Consider the following 20,101-nt stretch of genomic DNA (forward strand, 5'->3'; position numbering starts at 1 on the left):
CACACTAGATCTCATATATCAAAATATATTGCCAGTCTTTGTTGAAACAAGAAAATAAAGGCATTTTGAGCAGTTACATCTAATACCATTAAAAACAATAAATTCAGCAATAATGACTTTCAACTATTTACATCCAAAATTATCAAATAGCTAACACATGTAAAATTTGCTTCATTTTCCTTTTGCCAGTGTAACCTTTTTCATGATATGTTAACATGTTTGGTATTTAAATTAAAATGTCAACTTCTAAATATAAAACTTTATCTAAATAGTTGTCAGTTCCTAACTTTGCTCACCTTAAAAATTATTTTTAAAAAGCTTAACACAATCCCTTGAATATAACAAGCACTCAGTAAATATTAAAATGAATAATATTCCAAGTGTTGTAATAATTATGTCTATTACAGTGAGATCTTGAAATACAAGTAGAAAGTGACAGCACATAAATTTAAAGAGAAAATAGTAATTAAATGATCTCCCCTTCTATGGTAACAATTATTATAATACCAGCGTGAGGAACAGGAGCCTGATTCAAGTAAAGGCAACTCTGCCATACTCTAAGTCACATCAGTATTGCATTAGAGTATCGAGAAATCTGGAGCTATAACTATTGACTGTTACAGATGGATTATCATTTTATAGTGCCATAAATTTGAGAATACAGTCAGAATTCTGGAAATACCATTATTGCTAATTATAATTTCCTGAAATTTGCCTTTGAACTATAAAATTACAGGACTAACTTGGTACCAGAGATCCTAAAATATGAGTTAGAGAAATCAATTAAAAATGGTTTTATAGTGTATATCTGATTTCTGAAGTGTTATATAGGGTGACTGTTTTAATGCAAAGCATCAATCTAGCATTAGAAACCTTTTCTTTAGAAAAAATAGTTATTGCCAAGTCTTGAAATAAATAATCATTAGATTTTTTTTCTTCTGGCAGTAAAGTTCACCTTCTCATTGCTGAAGGTGGTCAATGAAGTGTGGACTGCTACTTTTCATAGATCTGAGAAAGAGAGTCTTTTAGAAATTGCTATATATTGTTGTATGCTCCTTTTTTTCAAAGGATGTTGAAAAGGAATTCAGACACTAAACCTTTTGTTGAAACCTAGTACTTAATAGATATATTGTTTTTAATTTGGCATTTCTTCATGTTTTTTTCAATAATTGAAGCGTACAATTTTGAATCGCTGTAATATGTATAAATTGTGGGTATACGATTGAAGGTTTACAATGATAAATAATTTGAGGTCTCCAATTGTAACTGATTATATCAGGAACTTGGAGATACAAAAGAATGAGTTTCAGACTACTATTCCCTTTATTATTGATCACTCCTTCATCTCCATTTCAAGAGGAAAATATAGAAGGCAATCAAAGAATTTGGGCAAATACAAAGGATATTGGGAATGTGACTTTTCAGTCATGCCAACATGTCTATGTAGGCTTAAAAATGTTTATATTCTTGTTGTTACATGTCATTTTATAATAACATCTTTGAGGCTGTAAACTGTGTTTAGGCAATGCAACTTTTGGGGATCATTTTGATTGACAAAAAGATGTTTACTTTTATCTATTATACACACACAGTGTGCAAGCACTTCATATCTATTAGCTCATTTGGTCCTCATAATAACCTGATGAAGGAGGTATTATTATCATCCCACTGTAGAGATGAGAGCACCACAACACAGATAAATTAAAGTCAAGGTCACTGATTTAGGAGGTCTAGCCTTAATTTGAACCCACGTACTTTGGCACCAGAGTCCCTGTTCTCAACCTTTACCATTGTGCTGTGTTGGTGCAACGATTCTTTATATCTGCCCGATATGCTTACTTCTGTCCAATTTATTCAATTGTTTCTCTATCTCTCCTCATTAGCATTTACCAAACTGTCTTGAATCAATAAACTTTTTTTTTTTTAATTTTTTTAGTTTTTTTGAGACGGGGTCTCGCTCTGTCGCCCAGGCTGGAGTGCAGTGGCGCGATCGCAGCTCACTGCAAGCTCTGCCTCCCGGGTTTACGCCATTCTCCTGCCTCAGCCTCCCTAGTAGCTGGGACTACAGGCGCCCGCCAGCGCGCCCAGCTAGTTTTGTGTGTGCATTTTTAGTAGAGACGGGGTTTCACCGTGTTAGCCAGGATGGTCTGGATCTCCTGACCTCGTGATCCGCCCACCTCAGCCTCCCAAAGTCCTGGGATTACAGGCTTGAGCCACCACACCCAACCAAATCAATAATGTTTTTTTTAATAGCTTCTATATGAGCTTAGTGATTAGAGCTTTTTTTTTTTTTTTTTTTCCTAATTCTAGTGAGGGTTAGGGTTAGATGAGGGTTCTAATCCTGCACACATTTCGTTCAACCATTTTTAATCGTGAAAATGTGTAGACTTCTTTTTTCTGACCATAGCCAGTCCTAGGAGGGAGTGAAACAGATAGGCCACACTTGGTTAATTTTTAGGGGGAAGGAGAAAGGATTTCAGCAGATTCAGAGCTCTCCTTTACTTCTTACCTTCATTCCCCAGCCAGTGCAAAGAAAGTCCAATTTCTAAACCATCAGGACGCTGCCTTTTACAGACTTTTTAAACCTATCAAGGACGCACCTGATAATAATTTTGACTTCAGTAGTCTGTATAAAACGTTGTGGAAGGGAAAAATAGAGACAGTTGTCACGTTCTAGACCTCCTAAGTGGTATTCCAGTGGAAAGATGCATGACAATCCTCTTGAGGGAAACAGGTTCTGACCACACCCGTAGAGGTTCTGATTCTGTTGTTCTGACTAGGAGCCCAGTCATCTACCTTTTTCAAGCCCTTTGAAGAATCTGATTCAGAAATAATGTTTTAGAGATGGCCAGGTGCCCTAACCACCTTCTGAAATCTGGCCTGATTTTTAATAGCTTTTACCTAAGATCCTCGAGTTCTCTGATTCATAGTTTTCAAAATATCCTGTCTCCTATTTTTGTATATTGTTCTAGGCTTCTTCTGCATTTTAACTCAAGTATAGGCGATTCTCACTATATTTACTGGAATTACTTCAATAAGTTTTTGAATATTCATGGTGCTGTGCAGCCGTCACTAGTATCTAATTCCAAAACACTTCCATTAACCCCAACTCAAAAAAAAATCTTGTACCAACTAAGCAGTCGCTCCCACCCCACGCTCCTTCTTGCCCCTGACAACCACTAAGCTGCTTTATATCTCTGTGGATTTGCCTACTGTGGATATTTCATATAAATAAAATCATGCATTATGTGGCCTGTTGTGCCTGGCTTCTTTCCTTATGCAGAAGATTTTCAGGGTTCATCCATGGGATCAGTACTTCATTCCTTCTTATGGCTGAGTAATATTCCCTTGTATAGCTATACAACATTTTGCTTATTCATTCATCAGTTGAACACACAGTTTTCACTTTTTTTGTCTATTATGAGTAATGCTGCTGTCATCATTCATGTACAAGGCTTTTGTGAGAAGATGTATTTTCATTTCTTCTGGGTATATATCTAGGAGTGAAATTTCTGGGTCCTATGGTAACTGTTTAACTTTTTGAGGAACTGTCAAACTGTTTTCCACATAGCTGAACTATTTTAATTTCCTGCTACAATGTATGAGGGTTCCAGTTCCTCCCGATCTTCTCCATTTGTTATTTTCCCTGCTTTATTGATGGTAGCCATCCTAGTGGGTATGCAGTGCTATCATTGTTGCTTTGATTTCTGTTTCATTAATGACTAATGATGTTGAGCATCTTTTTATTTGCCTATTGGCCATTTCTATAACTTCTTAGGAGCAGCATCTATTCAAGTCCTTTGCCCATTTTCTAGTTGACTTGCTTGTCTTTTTGTTGTTGAGTTGTAAGTGCTTTTAGATATATTTTCGGTAGTAGACCTTTATCAGGTATATAAGTTGCAAATATTTTCTCCTATTCTGTCAGTTTTCTTTTCATTTTTTTAAGTGTTCTTTTATGAACAAAAGTTGTGAATTTTGCTGAAGTCCAGTTTATTTATTTTTCCTTTTGCTACTTGTGCTCTTGGTATCATATTTTAAAAACTGTAACCTAATCCAAGGTTATAAAGATTTACACTTACGTTGCCTTCTTAGAGTTTCATTAATATAAATTTAGCCCTTAATATTAGGTCTTTGATCCATTTTGTATCATACACATTGTTTTTCAAATAATATTCTTCCATGCATTTAAGTTTTTTTTAAAGAGATATGAATTTCATGATTATTGGACTTTATTTTCTCATACATTATCTTCATTTTCCTTATTTCTACTAGTTGATGCAAAAGTAATTGCAGTTTTTGCAATTAAGATCCTACCCTGGTCACTCACTTTTACTAATTACAGTTGGATTTTATGTTGAAGCCAGGTGTGGAAGCGTGTCTGTAGACCTAGATACCTGAGAGGTTAGGGCAGAAGGATTGTTGAGCCCAGGAGCTTGAGGCTGCACTGAGCTATGATCGTGCCACTGTGCTCTAGCCTGAGTGACAAAACAAGAGCATGTCTTTAAAAAAAATTATGTGGAACTAATGTTCATGTCTTCGCTTTGATCTTCATGCCTCTGTTGACAGAATTTCTGGAGAAAGAACCCTAGTTTTGCTCTGTCCAAACTAGTAGCCACATGTACCTATTGAACGTTTAAAATGCGGCTGGCAAGAATTGTGGTACAACCTATGTAGAAAATGCACACCAGATTTCAAAGATATAGTACAAAATGTGTACTACTATTTCATTAAGGATGATGTCTATTGATTACATATTGAAATAATATTTAAAATATATATTAAGTCATATAAAATCATTAAAATTAATCTTACTTGTTTTACTTTTTAAATGTGACTATTCAAAAAGAGTATATATGGCTTGCATTTGTGACTCACATATTTTTATTTGTATTTATGTTTCTGCTTTAGATCATCTTCACCTCATTTTGTATTTTGTTAATTGATAGATCTCATCACATCAGTTTGAAAATCGATGGGCTCTAAAACTTGAACAAATGAATATTTACTCCTGCCAGTATCATTCTGTTGCTCTTAATTAATATAGAGGCATAAAATGTTAGTGTTAGCAGAGATCTGAGCCATCTTAATGGTTTAAGGTTTAAAGATCCTTCTCTTTTACCTTAAAGACAACTCAGAGTCTACCAAGTGTTTTATTACCAATATTAGTTGTAAGGAGAATTCACTTATTGCTCCATTCTCATCTCAAAGTTAGTAAATTCATCCATAATATGTGCTGGTTTTTCCTGCTTTTCTTTGTTGTTGTGGTTGTTGTTGTTGTTGATGATGATGATGAGACCACCATTTAGACAGTGGGATAGATGATCATGTAGTCATCTTTGATTATCTTCATTCCTTTATCTCCTATAGACAGTTGGTCCTCCTGTTTCTGATTTCAGATCATCATATTTCTTCACTTCCCCTTTGGCTTTGCTTTCTCCAGCTACTAGTGAACAGTAAAACAAATCCATGCTTCTCTCCTTGCAATAACCTCCTTTTATATCAGTGTGATATTTTTACTAATTTAGTTAACTTACTGTAAAATACCAATACCATTTTCCCATTTTCTGTGGTACAACCTACAGTAATTTCTTTCTAATATTTCACTTACATGGTATCAGAGAGCTACAGTCCTCATAACTCAACCTTTATACTCTGACCAGGCACTCACTTCTCCCATATGCCATCTGTGATTTCTCCAGCCCTTCTGAACGCTCCAACTTGAAATCAGTTCCGTAGTTTCCCGTGTAATCCTTCTTTAATCATTATCTGTGTGGCATTATATCTTTTTGCTTTTTGAGGTCAGGGAAAATGTGCTCTATTGTGTTCACCATTGTTCCTAGAGCCACTCAGGGAACCTATGAAATGCTCAGCTGAACTTTATTTTAATGGTTTTTGTTTTACATTGTTCTTATTCAGATGTAAATGGCTAAAGGCCATTTTATTCATACTGTGATTTTATTTTCACTTTTGTTTTCTATGAGAAATGTGGAGTCATTTTTTATTTGATGAACTATTTCTTGTCCTCAGTGTCCTCCTTAGTAATATATTTTTTAAACTGGCTTTAGTAAAAATAGCTACCATGTTTTAATTTTCAGCTAATGGTAAATGATGGAAACTTTTTTCTTTATGAATTTATTATTTAACAGTACTCACACCTTATTAATTTTTATAATTTATATTTATATATGAATTGACTATGACTTCTAATATCTAGCATACACTTTTAGATAAAAATATAATATCTAGATTAATTTGAATGACCTCTTTATAGTATTAATTTTTCTATTTCCACGTATTCTATAGATAGTTTTTTAAAGTGAGGGCTTGGAAAGAAGACAAAATGATTCATATTAATCTTTCTTAGAGTCAATCAGCCTCCTAGTTATGCATATTTAAAGAAAACTTACTGAATGTGGAAATTGATGTGTTGTTTTGACTAAGTATGCATCAAACCCTATGTATGCATCAAAAACAGTGGCATTTTGCATTGTCTTTGAGATCTATGCATGGAACTGCCTCGTAAGTATAACCACCTAGTGGTTGTACAGTAATATTGATTTCATAGTTAGGCTGCAGGAGTTGCAACTCCAACTTCCCCACCTACTAGCAACTCCATGTGAAGTAAATTACCGAATTCTGCCAAATCTCTGTTTACTTGTTTGTTAAATGTGGTCAGGAATTCTAAATTTTTCTGCTGAGGGGTTGTGAGCTTTAAATGTGTGAACATGTTTAAATAGTGTAATGAGTACTAGCATAATGGGTACACAGTAAAAATTAGCTATTGTTACGAATAGTAACATTAATATATCTTGGAACTTTAGTAACTTTGTTCTCCTTGGTAGGAGCTGACTTTACACTCAATTTCAGTCTTTAATAATGAATAATTTTCTCTTCTGTTAAAAAAAAAAAAAAAAACTCTAGAACAGCGCTTCCCACCTTTTTCATGTCCTACCACACATAAAAAATGGCAATATGTATACGGCCCAGGTCACTGCAGGAGGCTGCTCAGCATCTCCTCCCTGCCCCAAGAGTTGAGAACCATCTAGGGTTGATTCAGCTGCAGCCCTTTCATGACTTACAGGAAGTCCTCAGGTTGAAATGTTCTTTGGGAGACCCTGTGAGTACATTACTCCTCTTCTTCCACTCCACTGCCTTTTCGTCTGTCTCTTCTTACCTCCCATAAAAAGAATACTGGATTTTTTTCACCAAATTTCAACTAATGATTCACCAATTTTAAAACAACTCTAGGTATGAATGATTAACATGATCATTGTTCCGAAGGATGTATTAAGAATATGTGTTGATCACAGAGGATCTTTGGATAAGCTATGTCTGTGCACAGGTCTCCTCTAACTTTAGTTCCCACCCTATTATCAGCACCAAAGCCATCAATCAGAAAGCAAAACTCAGAAAACTGGCATTGCCTAGTAGCCCACAGGGGGTTCTCTTGTCATATTTGCATTGGACTGTGCCTTTCTTACTTTTTTATATTTTTATTTTTAAAGCCAGTCAAATTTAGCAGTGCGGGGTTGTATATGGACTCTGTCTTTCTTTGGAATCAGCATGAAATAAAGAATGCTAAGATTTTTCTGTCTCTGCTTTTTAACAAATGTTCTGGGAAACTTCCCCTCTCCCCCACCTACTATCTCTAGTTAGGTAAATGCTCAAAGAACTTAGAATGGGAAATCTTGCAATGATTTCTTGATCTTAAGTAATTCGACTGCATAATTTTGCATAGCCACTAGTCCTCTCTCTATTACCTTCATTTAACGTGGTGAAGAATAAGTCTACTTTACACTATACTTTTAGCATCTTAGATATATTTTGGTCATGAAGATGGTGCTATCAAATCCTTTTTTAAAAAACCTTATACTTTAGGAATTATAGCACATTTCATGTTTATTTTTCTACAGCAAATTATAAATTATTTGACTTTTGCTTAATTATTTGAATTATCTGACAAACTCATAAAAATATGCAACTTGGTTCCTTTATATTTTCTTTATTGCATACAAATCTTAAAATCTATATATTTTGTGTCTTTATATGTTTACAGTGGTCAGTTGTATTTCATTATAACCTTTTTCTGGATATGGAAGCAGATAATATTTTTTTCCTTACAAAGGGGCTCTCTCAGGGATTAAAAAAAATTCTAATTTTTAATGTCCTGAGGTTTTTGGCATGCTGTTTAAATTAAAATTTTAAAATGTTATTTTTACTTTTGTTTATATACAACTTCCCAAATCTTAGTGATTTTTAATCTATTTTTTGAACTATAATATCCATACAAACTCCATTTGATATGTAGAGAGAGAGACAGAGAGTCTAATAAACTTTGAGAATGGTATGTGCCACTATCTAGATAGAGAATATTTATGTCATTCCAGAGAATTCCCTCCTGCCCTCTTCATACTCAGGCTCACATCCTCACTCTCCTCCCAGCCCCAGTCAACCAATGATCTGTTATTCCGACATTATACATTAGTTTTTATTTTTCTAGAAGTGCATTTAGGTGAATCATATAAAAAAGAGTCTGTGATATTTTCAGTCTGAATTTTTTTTCAATCAGAAAATGCTTCTGACATCTATCCATGTATGTACCAGTGATATGGTCCTATTTATTGCTGAATAATTAGCCACTGTACAGATATGCCACAATTTGTTTATGTATTTGCCTATTGATGGAAATGTAGGTTATTTTCAGGTGTGAGTAATTATGAATGAAACTGCCATGAATATCTTATATAAGTTTCTGTAGAAATTTATTTTATTTTGTTTGAGTAATTACTCAGAAGTGAAAATGAGTTGTGCATTAAGTATAGGTTTAACTTTATAGGAAGCTGCCAAATCATTTGTAATTAATTATTGTTTGACATTCTCATCAACAATGTATGAGTTTCTATTACTCTGTGTTCTTGTCTACACTTGATATTGTCGGGTTTTTCTAACTGTATGCAGCAAATGACTGCATTACGTTGCTCAGTTTTTAAATTGAGGCATGTCTTTTTATTGTGGGTTATCAAATTATATATTTTGGATACAATCTATTTCTACATATGTATGTTACAAATAATTTCACCTACTTTGTAGTTGGCCTTCCATTTTGAAGAGCAGAATATTTAAGCACTAACACTAACACTTGATGTGTCCCAGTCTATCAATTTGTTCTTCTGTGGTTAATGTGGTTAATGCCTTTCAAGAACGATTTGTTTTCCTGCTTTCTTCTTCCAGTTTAAATATTTAAATGAAAGAGAAATTTGAATTAATTTGATATGATGTGAAGATAGGTTGAGGTTCATTATCTTACAGGATTATATTTTTCAGCACCTCTTTTTTTGAAAAGATTATTCTTACTCCTTCGAATTATTCTGGTCTATTTGTTAGAAATCAGTTGAACATATAAATGTTAGTAGATTTCTGAACTCATTATTTTATTTCATTGATCTCTCTCTTTACACTAATACCACAGAATCTTGATTACTGTTGCTATTTAGTAACTCTTAACATTAGGTAGCTTATTTTTCTCTACTTGTTTATAAGATTTTTTGGTTCATACTAGTTTTTAGCAAATTGATTATGATGCCCCTTAATGTAGTTTTCTCTATGTATATCCTTGTTTGGTTCACTGGGTTTCTTATATCTGTGGGTTTGCACTTTTTAAAAGTTTAGAAAATGTCAAGTGTTATTTCATCTGATAGTTCTCCTGCTAATTATTTTCTCTCTCTTTCTTTTGGGACTCCAGTTATACATAGAGTAGACTGCTTAATACTGTCTCACAGATCTTTTCTTTTTTGTTTTTGTTTTGTTGTTGTTGTTGTTGTTGTTGTTGTTTTTGAGATGGAGTCTCGCTCTGTCTCCCAGACTGGAATGCAGTGGCGCGATCTCGGCTCACTGCAAGCTCCGCCTCCCGGGTTCACGCCATTCTCCTGCCTCAGCCTCCCGAGTACCTGGGACTACAGGCACCTGCCATGTCTTACAGATCTTTAAGTTTCCATATTTTTTTCTTCGTGTTTTCTTCGGTACATTTTCTATTGCTGTACACATCTTTTCTTCCTAGTAGATGAACTTCTGTTAATCACATCCAGTAAATTTTTAATTTAAGATCTTGAGGTTTTCACATCTAGAAATATAGATATATTTTCCATTTATCTCTGCAACATATTCACATTTTTCTTTAAATCCTTGAGTGTATTTATGTTTACTTTAAAGTCCTTTTCTGTTAATTCTGTTTCTGTCATTTTGGAGTCTGCTACTACTGCTTAATTTTTCTCTTGAATATGGTTCATATTTTCTTGTTCTGTTTAATGTCTAGTAAATTTCCATTCAATGTTAGACAATTTAAATTTGTTGTGTTTCTTTAAAGAATGTTCACCTGAAACATTCGAGGCTTATTTTAAAGTTCTGTTTGTGCAAGTCTATCATAACCTTTACATTCGGTTTCTGTCTTGCTCACTAATTTGTGAGTTCTCTGGAGCATTTAACAGGGGTGGATGACCCCAGGGATTAATCAGTCTTAGTCTAGGACATTGGTTTAAAAATGAAGATGGAGAGAAAGGATTGGATTTAGTAAAGGTCTGGAAAGATAAATCCAGCTATTTTGGGAGGAATGAACTGCTTCAACTCATTCTTTGTCCTGTCTTCACTTTAGAAGCTAGTCATTTACTGGGTCCTACCAAGTCAGTTCTCCAGTGTGGCTTGGTCATTTTCAAGCAGGCTTTGAATTTCTTGGATTTTGGTACTCTTTACATTCAAATATTAACTTTAAAGGCAGATATGAGGGAACAACCATTAACAATTGCTTATACATATACAAACATAGCTGAATGAACATTTTTACCCAAGTTTTTTGCTGGATTTATGCATCCTACAATTACATTGGTTAAACCATATGAAAACAAAGATACAATCTAGTTTAAATTTTTTTTTCTAATTTCCGTTTAAAGAGTTAGACTTTCTCTTCCTTCCCTTCCTTCCCTTCCTTCTCTTCCTTCCCTTCCCTTCCATTCCCTTCCCTTCCCTTCTCCTTCCTTCCTTCCTTCCTCCTTTCTTTCTTTCTTCCTTTTTCTTTTCATCTTTCTTTCCCCCTTCCTTTTCTTCTCTCTGTCTCTTTCTTTCTCTCTCTCTCTCTCTCCTTTTCTTCTTGGAGTAACATTGATCCCACTAAATTTATTAGATCATGTTCTGTTAATTCAGTAACTCTTTAATATAGTAAGAAATAATATATCTTATGAAAACTTTTAATTTCAATATGAAGCATAGAAAATGGACTATTTATAACCTGTGAATACTAGGTAATGTAAGTGTAATTTTTATTTTAAAAATTAAGTATTATTTACATTTTATATATTATATTTTAATACCTCTATTTAAAAGAGATAAGCCATGGATGTTCTGCAATGATGCTACATTTTCTATGTCTCTAATTTAAAAGTGCCTTGCAGTCTTCTAATGTGGGATCCCTATTAAGCAGTTTTCTTGCGTTTACTTTTCCACCACAATGCTTAGTTCCTGGTTTCTTTATCCAGGAAGACAATTACTATTGCATAGTTCTTGTTCTTTGCATTAGAAATCAATGCCAATATAAACCATGACTGATAAAAATGAATGGGACCTACCAACCCAGGGGAACTTTTCTAGAAACATGAAAGTATAGATATGTTTAAAATGATGTTTTCTTGACCAAAAGCCTAGAACTGCAGTGGCAAACTTAGAGAAAATTTTGTCATTGACCTAAAAATTGTGGGGAGCCTACTAGGAGAGTTTTCTCAAAAGATTCCAAAGGCTTTTATGCCTTTTAAAACATTTGTCTCTTCATCTTCAGTTGAATAATGAGGAGGAAGAAATTAAAAGTGATGGAAAATGAGCAATAGATTTTATTTTAACTTTGATTCAAAACTATTCAGGTTTTTATTTTAGTTGGTATACAAATGTGTTCTTAAAGCAATCAGAATATTAGCTGAAGTTAGTGTTAGTGAACCTTTATGGGCGGAGGTGTTTCTTTTTCATCCTCTTTAATTACCATGGACTTTTAGATGGCCCCTAAAGTGAATTTGGAAGTTTTCAACATTTGGCATTAAAGTTCAGGCCTAGGGAGATTATGTGGATATGTAACTTCTGATTCTTGGATGGTGTGTTGATACTGTATATTTTTTAATGGTTACACTTTTCCTTGACTAGTATAAAAGATTTACTGTTACAGTTTGTGTGTGGCCAGGCAGTGGCATATGGAAAAGCTGTTTCCTGCTATTTAATTTAATTAGCCCAATCACGTGCCAGCCTTCAGGCATGTCACTCTGGACCTCTGAGGCTCTTTGTCTGTCAAGGAGATGAACAATATCTTGGCTTTGTTTGGTTGCTTGGGATGCTGAAGATAAAAACCACTGAAATTCTGACTGTTTGTTTAACCAAATCTTTGCATTTTTACCATTTGGCTTTGATTTTGTTTTACAAAAAATGATGACATTTGGCCTTGGGGAAGTGAAAAAGAAATATTGAGTACACGAAGAAGAGCTGTTGCTTTCTGTGGCTTAATGCAGGATTGAGATGATTATCGTTTTATAATCAGAAAGTTTTAGTTTGCTACTATTTTGTTAGTAAAAACTTAGGACAATTTCATTGCATCACGTTAGCCCTAAACTTAGCTGACAAACTGTCATTCTAATTCAAGCCTCCTTCTTTGGTTCATGTGTGTATTTTTGTGAGAATTCTTCATCTTGTCAAATCTCTACATCTTTTAGTGAATTCATCATTGAAAAAGAAAATATTTTGTTTGGTTTTTGAATTAGAATATTCCAATTTTGTCTTGTTTTCATAAAAAAGATGGTGATTAATACATTTAGGCACCTACAGAATTGTTCTCAATATTTTAGCCTTTCTTTTAAGGTTATAGTACTTTTAAAACTTTTTTCTTTTATAGTCAATATCTTCAGTTTTTAAAAATTCTCTTTAACAACGTTTGTTATTATTATATTTCTAATAGTTTCAAAGCTTTAAAATTAATAAAGAACATTTGAAGAAAAACAGAAGATTTAAAAATATATGCTGCAGCGTAGGAACTTGATTTGCAGTAAGAACTTCTGACTAAATTTCCAGCAGAATTAACAGCAACTTCCATGAGTCAAAGTTACTTGTCCGAGGTGATCAATTTCTTTGAACATCCAGAATTTAAAGTTAGTTGTCCCAGATTTGAGGTTCTTAACCAATTATAGATACATGCACAGTTTAGAACTTCAAGAAGATGTGCCCATGGACTTAATCCTGCACTAAGAGTTAGATTCAGTCACACAGAGCATCTTATTCCATATGAACTACTGTCCCAGGTGCCAAGATACAGCCCCTCCCTCTGACATCTCTTGGCCTTTGGAGTAACCCATAGGACCCATACTGAATAAATGACAATCTGTTCCAAAGGAAATATCCTTTCTCTAAAGCTAATAGAACTATTGCTTCTCAATAGATTGGGATTTTTTAAGCAAATTATTATCTATTTCATTTTGATAAACTTTACAAGAAAAGCCCTTACTTCTGATTGCATTTTAAAATTTAGAATAAAAGGTTAAATTATTAAGAAAAGGAAATGAAAACCTAAAAGTTTAAATTCTCTTTACCAACACAATTCTCAGAACATAATTTACCTTCACAATACAGAGATTTATAATGACCTTAGAATATAGTTGCCACATGCAAAGTATAAATCTTACTACAAATCTATGATCTGCATAGATTTTGCATTTTGTTTAAGGGCAAGTAAACAATCAGTGACAGAGAGAACATTGTGCTTTTTCTCTTCTAACACTTTCTATCATCATTTCTTCTGTGTAATTGTACTTAAAACTTCAATCATTGTATCCATTTTGGGATTCATTATTGTAATTTATAGTTCTTTGTGTATGGTTAATTTTTCATTTTTATTTTCCTTATATGTATAGAGTGATTTTTCTGAGGGTACACACACAACTACACACATTCACACTCACTCTACGTATTGATTTTAGAATAAAGTTGTATCCATCCAAGAAAATTTGTTTTGTTGGTAACTTTTTAAGAATGAATATGTTTTTAATATTGGGAAACACCCATATTCTCTAAATAAAATATAGCCATGGCAGAAATGCAGTCCTTTTTTTATATAAAGGTCTTTTTTTCACTACTGATGTTTTGTTGAAAATGTTATAAAGTATAACCAGACTAAAGTTTGAAATCAAATTAATCATGAGGTGCCAGTTAATTCAGAAATAGAGATCTCCTTAAACATTTTTTGAGAGGTGGAGGTGGGTGGATCATTTCAGGTTAGGAGTTTGAGACCAGCCTGGCCAGGGTGGTGAAACCCTGTCTCTAATAAAAATACAAAAACTAGCTGGGCGTGGTGGTGGGTCCCTGTGATCCCAGCTACCTGGGAAGCTGAGGCAGGAGAATCGCGTGAACCCAGGAGGTGGAGGCTTCAGTGAACCAACATTGCACCATTGCACTCTAGCCTGGGCAACAGAGGGAGACTCCATCTCAAAAAAAAAAAAAAAAAAAAAGAAAGAAAATAAAAGAAAATGTGTTTGTTAACCGAACATAAGGCCCTAGAATATAGGTATTAAAATGGTACAACCTTGTTTCTGCTAGAAAATGTAATCCTTGTGAAATTCTGACCTTTTCTTTTTTTAAAAAAATAATAATAATAACAATAGGGAAAGTAATTGTGCCATTTCAAATAGAGATTTAGAAACAGCAAGCTGTATAGAAAAAGTCCTTATAATTAAACTTACAAATTAATTTGGCTTGTAGCAAACATTAGTCCAAATTTTATTTGCACATTATCCTAAAATTCTAAATGAAAAATATAAAAAAATAAAGTGTCATTTGTGGCACTATGGTAAAAATATATATAAAGCACAAAACCTGTACCAGTCTTGATGAACATCTTCCAGCTCCTAAGTTGCGGAACTATGATCAAAACCTACATCCAGTTCCATGTTCTTTCCCTTAAACTTTGGTACTTCCGAGCAGAACCCAGAGTTCAGCAAAAGGTTTGACATCTTGTCCCTGGTTCTCCTAAAGACTGAACGTAAGAAGGATCTTTACTTCTCTATACTACAGTTTCATGACCTCTGTTATCCACTGGGTTACTTTGAGGAACAACTTCCACTGATAATTGTAATAGTTTATTTTTGTTTGTTTTATGATAATAGAAAAAATTTATCGAAGAGCTTGCTTGCTTCTTATAGGTATATTGAGTGAGCTGTTGTATTTTTTCACTCAAAATGGAAAGATAGTGCTGGCAGAAACCAATCTTTACATTGTTTTATTTCAACTTTGCTTGTTAACAAGCTGGAGGCATCAAAGTTTGAGGTATTGAGAGTTGAGTTTTCTATGTGTAATTTCTGTGATATGCTTCCATTTTTCAAACTCTTTTAATTTTCAAGTTTTATTTACTCTAAAATAAAAGTAAGAATACTTCACGCATGAGGACGAGAAAACAATATTTGATACATCTTACTGACAACAAAAACTTTTTTAAATCAAAACTATCATGTTAGGCCAGGCACGGTGGCTCACATCTATAATCCCAGCACTTTGGGGGGACAAAGTGGGCTGATTGCTTGAGCCCAGGAGTTCAAGACCAACCTGAGGAGCAATAACTCACAAACAAACAAACAATAAAACTATACTGAAAGGGCTTTAATACGCCAACTGATAACTTTTAGATGGTTTAAAGGCATCTTCTGATGAACTGTGTCCTAATGAGTGTGATTGGATACCTTTGAGCAAGGTACCCAGATTTAAAATGGCATATCTCTTAATTTTAAATATAAGATCTAGGTCCTAAAATTTGATATAGACTGATGATTCTTCAACAGGTTGGGAACTTTATTTCCTACCCCAAGAGACAGTTGGTTTATGAAGTAACCCCCTATACACAATATATATACACATATATTTATATGTATATGTATATTTATGAGTGAACTTTTTTCTTTGCACACTTTTCCTAATGGTGTCATGGGAAACTCCCCTCCACCTAAGTTATGTTCTAAAGCCAATCTTCTAGTGTTTATCACATCATTTCTCTGGATTTTAAACATTTGAAATTTGAAGGAAAAATGGTTTCTTCTGTAACATGATCCTCTCTATTCAGTTTTATGTGGTTTTCTTTTCCTTGTTACTTTTTCTCCTCAAGGTCCTCCCACTTTTTTGTTGTTAAATAAAATACATCTGAATCTCTCTTTGAAGATAATTAATGGAGAGAAACTGTCCTCCACCCTCACTGTGGCTTACCACAACCTCTAGAAAGGTTAGTTGGAGTACACTAAAATAAAAATTTAAAAAAAAAAAAATGTCAAACAACAATTCTCTAGCTATGGAATCTACTGGTGTTTTGCTGGAAAGCTCATAAAATGAAGCGTCATTATGCACTGTGCTATGCCATTCATTGTGTGTTCTAACTATATCACTCCCTTTTCCACTTACCCATGGGAAGCACTTACCCAACCAGTCTGGCCTATGTGATGGAGAAGCAAAGATCAGAAGAGCCAGTTTTTTCTTGTTCTTGGCCAGCTATGAGATTTCTAGGTGTTCTATGCCTCAGTTTCCTCATTTGTCAATTGAAAGTGTTAATCCTGATCTTCGTTGAAAGACTGTGTTTTGCTCACCCATGCTGACATGTAAAGATGACGTATAGCCACAGCTTTCTTGACAGTTGTTAGGAAGACAGACCAATGTTGAATGACCGTCTTAGTTTTAAAAATTCTTTTTCTTTTATGTTCGCATAATTTCCTTCAAAATTCTAACTAGTGAAAAAAAAAGATTTGTTGAGTGTTTAAGAAAATGTCAAGTGAATGCTGATTTACTATTTCTGAACTAGAATTGGCAAATAGATTTCCTCCTAAGGGGGGGTGGGGTGAGATGGGAGAAACATTCTATGCTGACAGAGTTTTTGATGTTCTTCAGGAATGAAAATAACCTAACTAAATTAGTCACAAAATATATGCAGAAATAGTCAGCGTGTGCCAGTATTTAAAGTTTAAGCACTATTAAAAATAGTATAGAATGGCAAAATTTTATTGTTGGTAAGAATGTTAGATAATGACAACAATAACAACAATGAAAGGTAGTAGGGATTGAAAGCTAATTAATTGCCAAACACCATACCCGGTAATTTATGTTTATCATTTAATCACTATCTCATATTTACCAAAGAAAAAATGAAGACTTCACAGTGGTAAAGCAGAAGTCATACATTTGAACTATGGTAGAGCTCATCCCCAATCCATATCCAGAAAGGTTGAGAGACTGGCTTGGAGTCTCAGTCAATTCATGGTGATACAGTAACAGACACTCAGGTCTGACTCATAAACTATTGAATATAACTTCAAAATACAGTACTTTCAACATCAAATCAGAAAAGCCATTTGCTACTATGCTAACTTTTCAACCAAGTCTTCTTTACTCCCTCCAATTATTTTGATGGTAATATTCCAGCACCTGTGGAAAGCAAAGGCAAAGGTGGAATGTGAAAAACTCCTATCAGTCAGGAAGTCACTGTATGAATGGCTTCACAGTTGTGGCCCTGCCTTTTTCCTTCATATTAAACACATTTCTTAGCATTTTTAATTCTTCTATTCATCTCTAGTTCATAAATCTTACATCTTGTGGTCATGGCTTGGAAGACTGCAAATGTCTTTTATGAAATCCCCAACTCTTCAATTCTTACATTACATAGTTCATGTGGAATTTACCTTATGTATTAATGTTTTAAAGTCTAAATATATATTCATTCCCTTCACCTCTTAGACCTGGCATAATTCTTCACAAATGGCTGAAGTCTCGCTGTCTATCAGCAATTATACAAAAGTTTTTCCTCTTCTCTATTCATAGTTATAGTAAAACACTATGTTTAAAAGAATGGTTGGAATCCTCTCGCCTTCATATGTAAAAATCCTTATAAAATAATTCTACTAAACTAATATAAACCTTCATTTTTTTAATTGCTTATCACACATCAGAAAGTGCCAGGCATTGTTTTAAATGTTGGACATGGTCCTGCCTGGCTCCAGTAAGCTTATAACCTGATAAGAAGAGGGTAAATTATACATATATAAAATTATTAGATAAAAGATGTTAGGTACTACATGGTAGGCACAGATACAGTATGCTTTGAGAATTCATATTTTTATAATTGTTTAAACAAAGTCTGAATTTTCCAAGTACCCTGTGCTTTACATAAATATAAATAGTTAATAAACATTTATGCTTTCTAATCATATCAAAATTCTTAATGTAGCTTGTTAATGTTATTTCTGTATATATACATTTCCTAGGGCAACACTTTTTCCAGCATAGGCAATAAGCTGTTCAATATGTAACATAAGCTAGTAAATAGTAAAACTGATTTAAGTAGATACCATTTAAATAAATCTTCTACTCAATTCACTGGTCATGCCAGATCCCTTTATGTTATTTGCTTGCAAAACCACAGACTAGTTTACTATTCTTGAAATAACAGATACTCAAAGCTGTATGGCATAATTTATAACAATATTTTTATGTTATAATTGATACTATCATAGAACCCTCATTGATGGGAAATAAATGTCTATATTGGGATAAATAACATCTATGCTATTCAAAAGTACTTCAGTAAATTTTGAATTCTTTCATTTTTCACAACTCCAGGTATAGTAGTAGATGCAGGACAACATTATTTTGGCACTATTCAGGTATCTTTGATATTCACTGTGGAATAAATTATTTCAACATATCAAGAACAGATCCAAGGAGGTGATCTCAAAGACCTGAAGGTTAATTAATGGATTAGGCTTTCCTGACTCAAAATGAATAGCAATTCAGAAAGGGAAGAAGAGAGAAAGCTGTGTATTTCTGCAGGGTTTCATTGACTGGTTAGATGGACATATTTTATTATGTTTTTTCACAAGAGAAACATTTTTCTTCATTGTATATTGAGGTGTGGCCTCTTGTAATAAAGATTGTTTTAGTCTTTACCCAATAAATTTTCCACATTATCTAGTATAAACTCTGGCTAGATAACTTTTTACTTTATAGAATTTTTCCCTAATGTCTTGTGTGAAGGAGTGACGTAGCTATCAGATTTCCATTTATAAATGAGTTGAAAACATGGGAACTCCACAAAAACCCATATAACCTGAAAATTGAGCAAAATGACTATACACACACACACACACACACACACACACACACACACACACGAGCTATGTTTATATATGTGTGTATTATTTAGAATACTATTTTTCTATACATCAATTTGTTCTACTCCATTACTCTTTTAGTTTTCAACAAGTGAAATAAAAAATAGGATTTCAAAAGCAATATCATAAAGAATAATATTCTCAGAGAGCAAGAAATGGTGGAGGAAAAGTGCTGTTGTATAAAGCTGAGTCTGTTTAGTCTAGTCTTAGTTTGACTGCTGACACCGGGAATGCATTTTTAAACTTCTAAATAATGAAGGTTCCATTTCTAGTGTATTTATATACAAATTTTATGAATAATGTGCAAATGTACAAAAGATGATTTGCTTTACTCCAATTCCAGTGACATTTTCAAATCAATTGTTTTAGCAATATTTTTACATGTGCCCTCTATATTGCTGATAAAAGCTGACTCCTGAAGATTTCATGTTTATTCTCTAATAATAGTTTTCATTTTCCAATTTTGATACCGACTTATGGGTTCACTTATAGTTGGCACATCCTTTTTTTCCTGTTTACTTCTTTGTAAACCTTCTTCCAATACACAGTTACCCACCCCACATGTCCCTTCAAATAGGAGATAATTGGTTAGACAAGTAGATTCTACTGTTTCCACCGAAAAACTAGAAGAAGCACACATTCAGGGGAAATGTCTTTTAGTTTATCTTTAAATTGGAACAGGGCAGAGGTCACTAGCTGAAAGGAAGTCAAAATGACAAGGACTCTAATGGTTACAGAGAAAGGTTAAGACAAGTAAATATCTTTCCATGAGACACTTGAGCTGTTGTTAGCTACCTGGTAAAAGCCATTTTCCATTGAAATAAATTAAAATATCACTAACTTAGAAAAAGTAAAGGAAAGACAGTTTAACATAATGGAAGTTTTAATTG

General features: G+C 33.7%; 1 protein-coding gene across 2 annotated transcripts in view; it reads left to right on the top strand.

The window, feature by feature from the left end:
• HDAC9 (histone deacetylase 9) overlaps positions 1–20,101 on the top strand; it is a 927,644-nt gene that overhangs the window by 601,472 nt on the left and 306,071 nt on the right. The window lies entirely within an intron of this gene.

The sequence above is a fragment of the Mandrillus leucophaeus genome, unplaced genomic scaffold, assembly GCF_000951045.1.
Source record: "Mandrillus leucophaeus isolate KB7577 unplaced genomic scaffold, Mleu.le_1.0 Scaffold140, whole genome shotgun sequence".
In the NCBI taxonomy this organism is placed as follows: Eukaryota; Metazoa; Chordata; class Mammalia; order Primates; family Cercopithecidae; genus Mandrillus; species Mandrillus leucophaeus.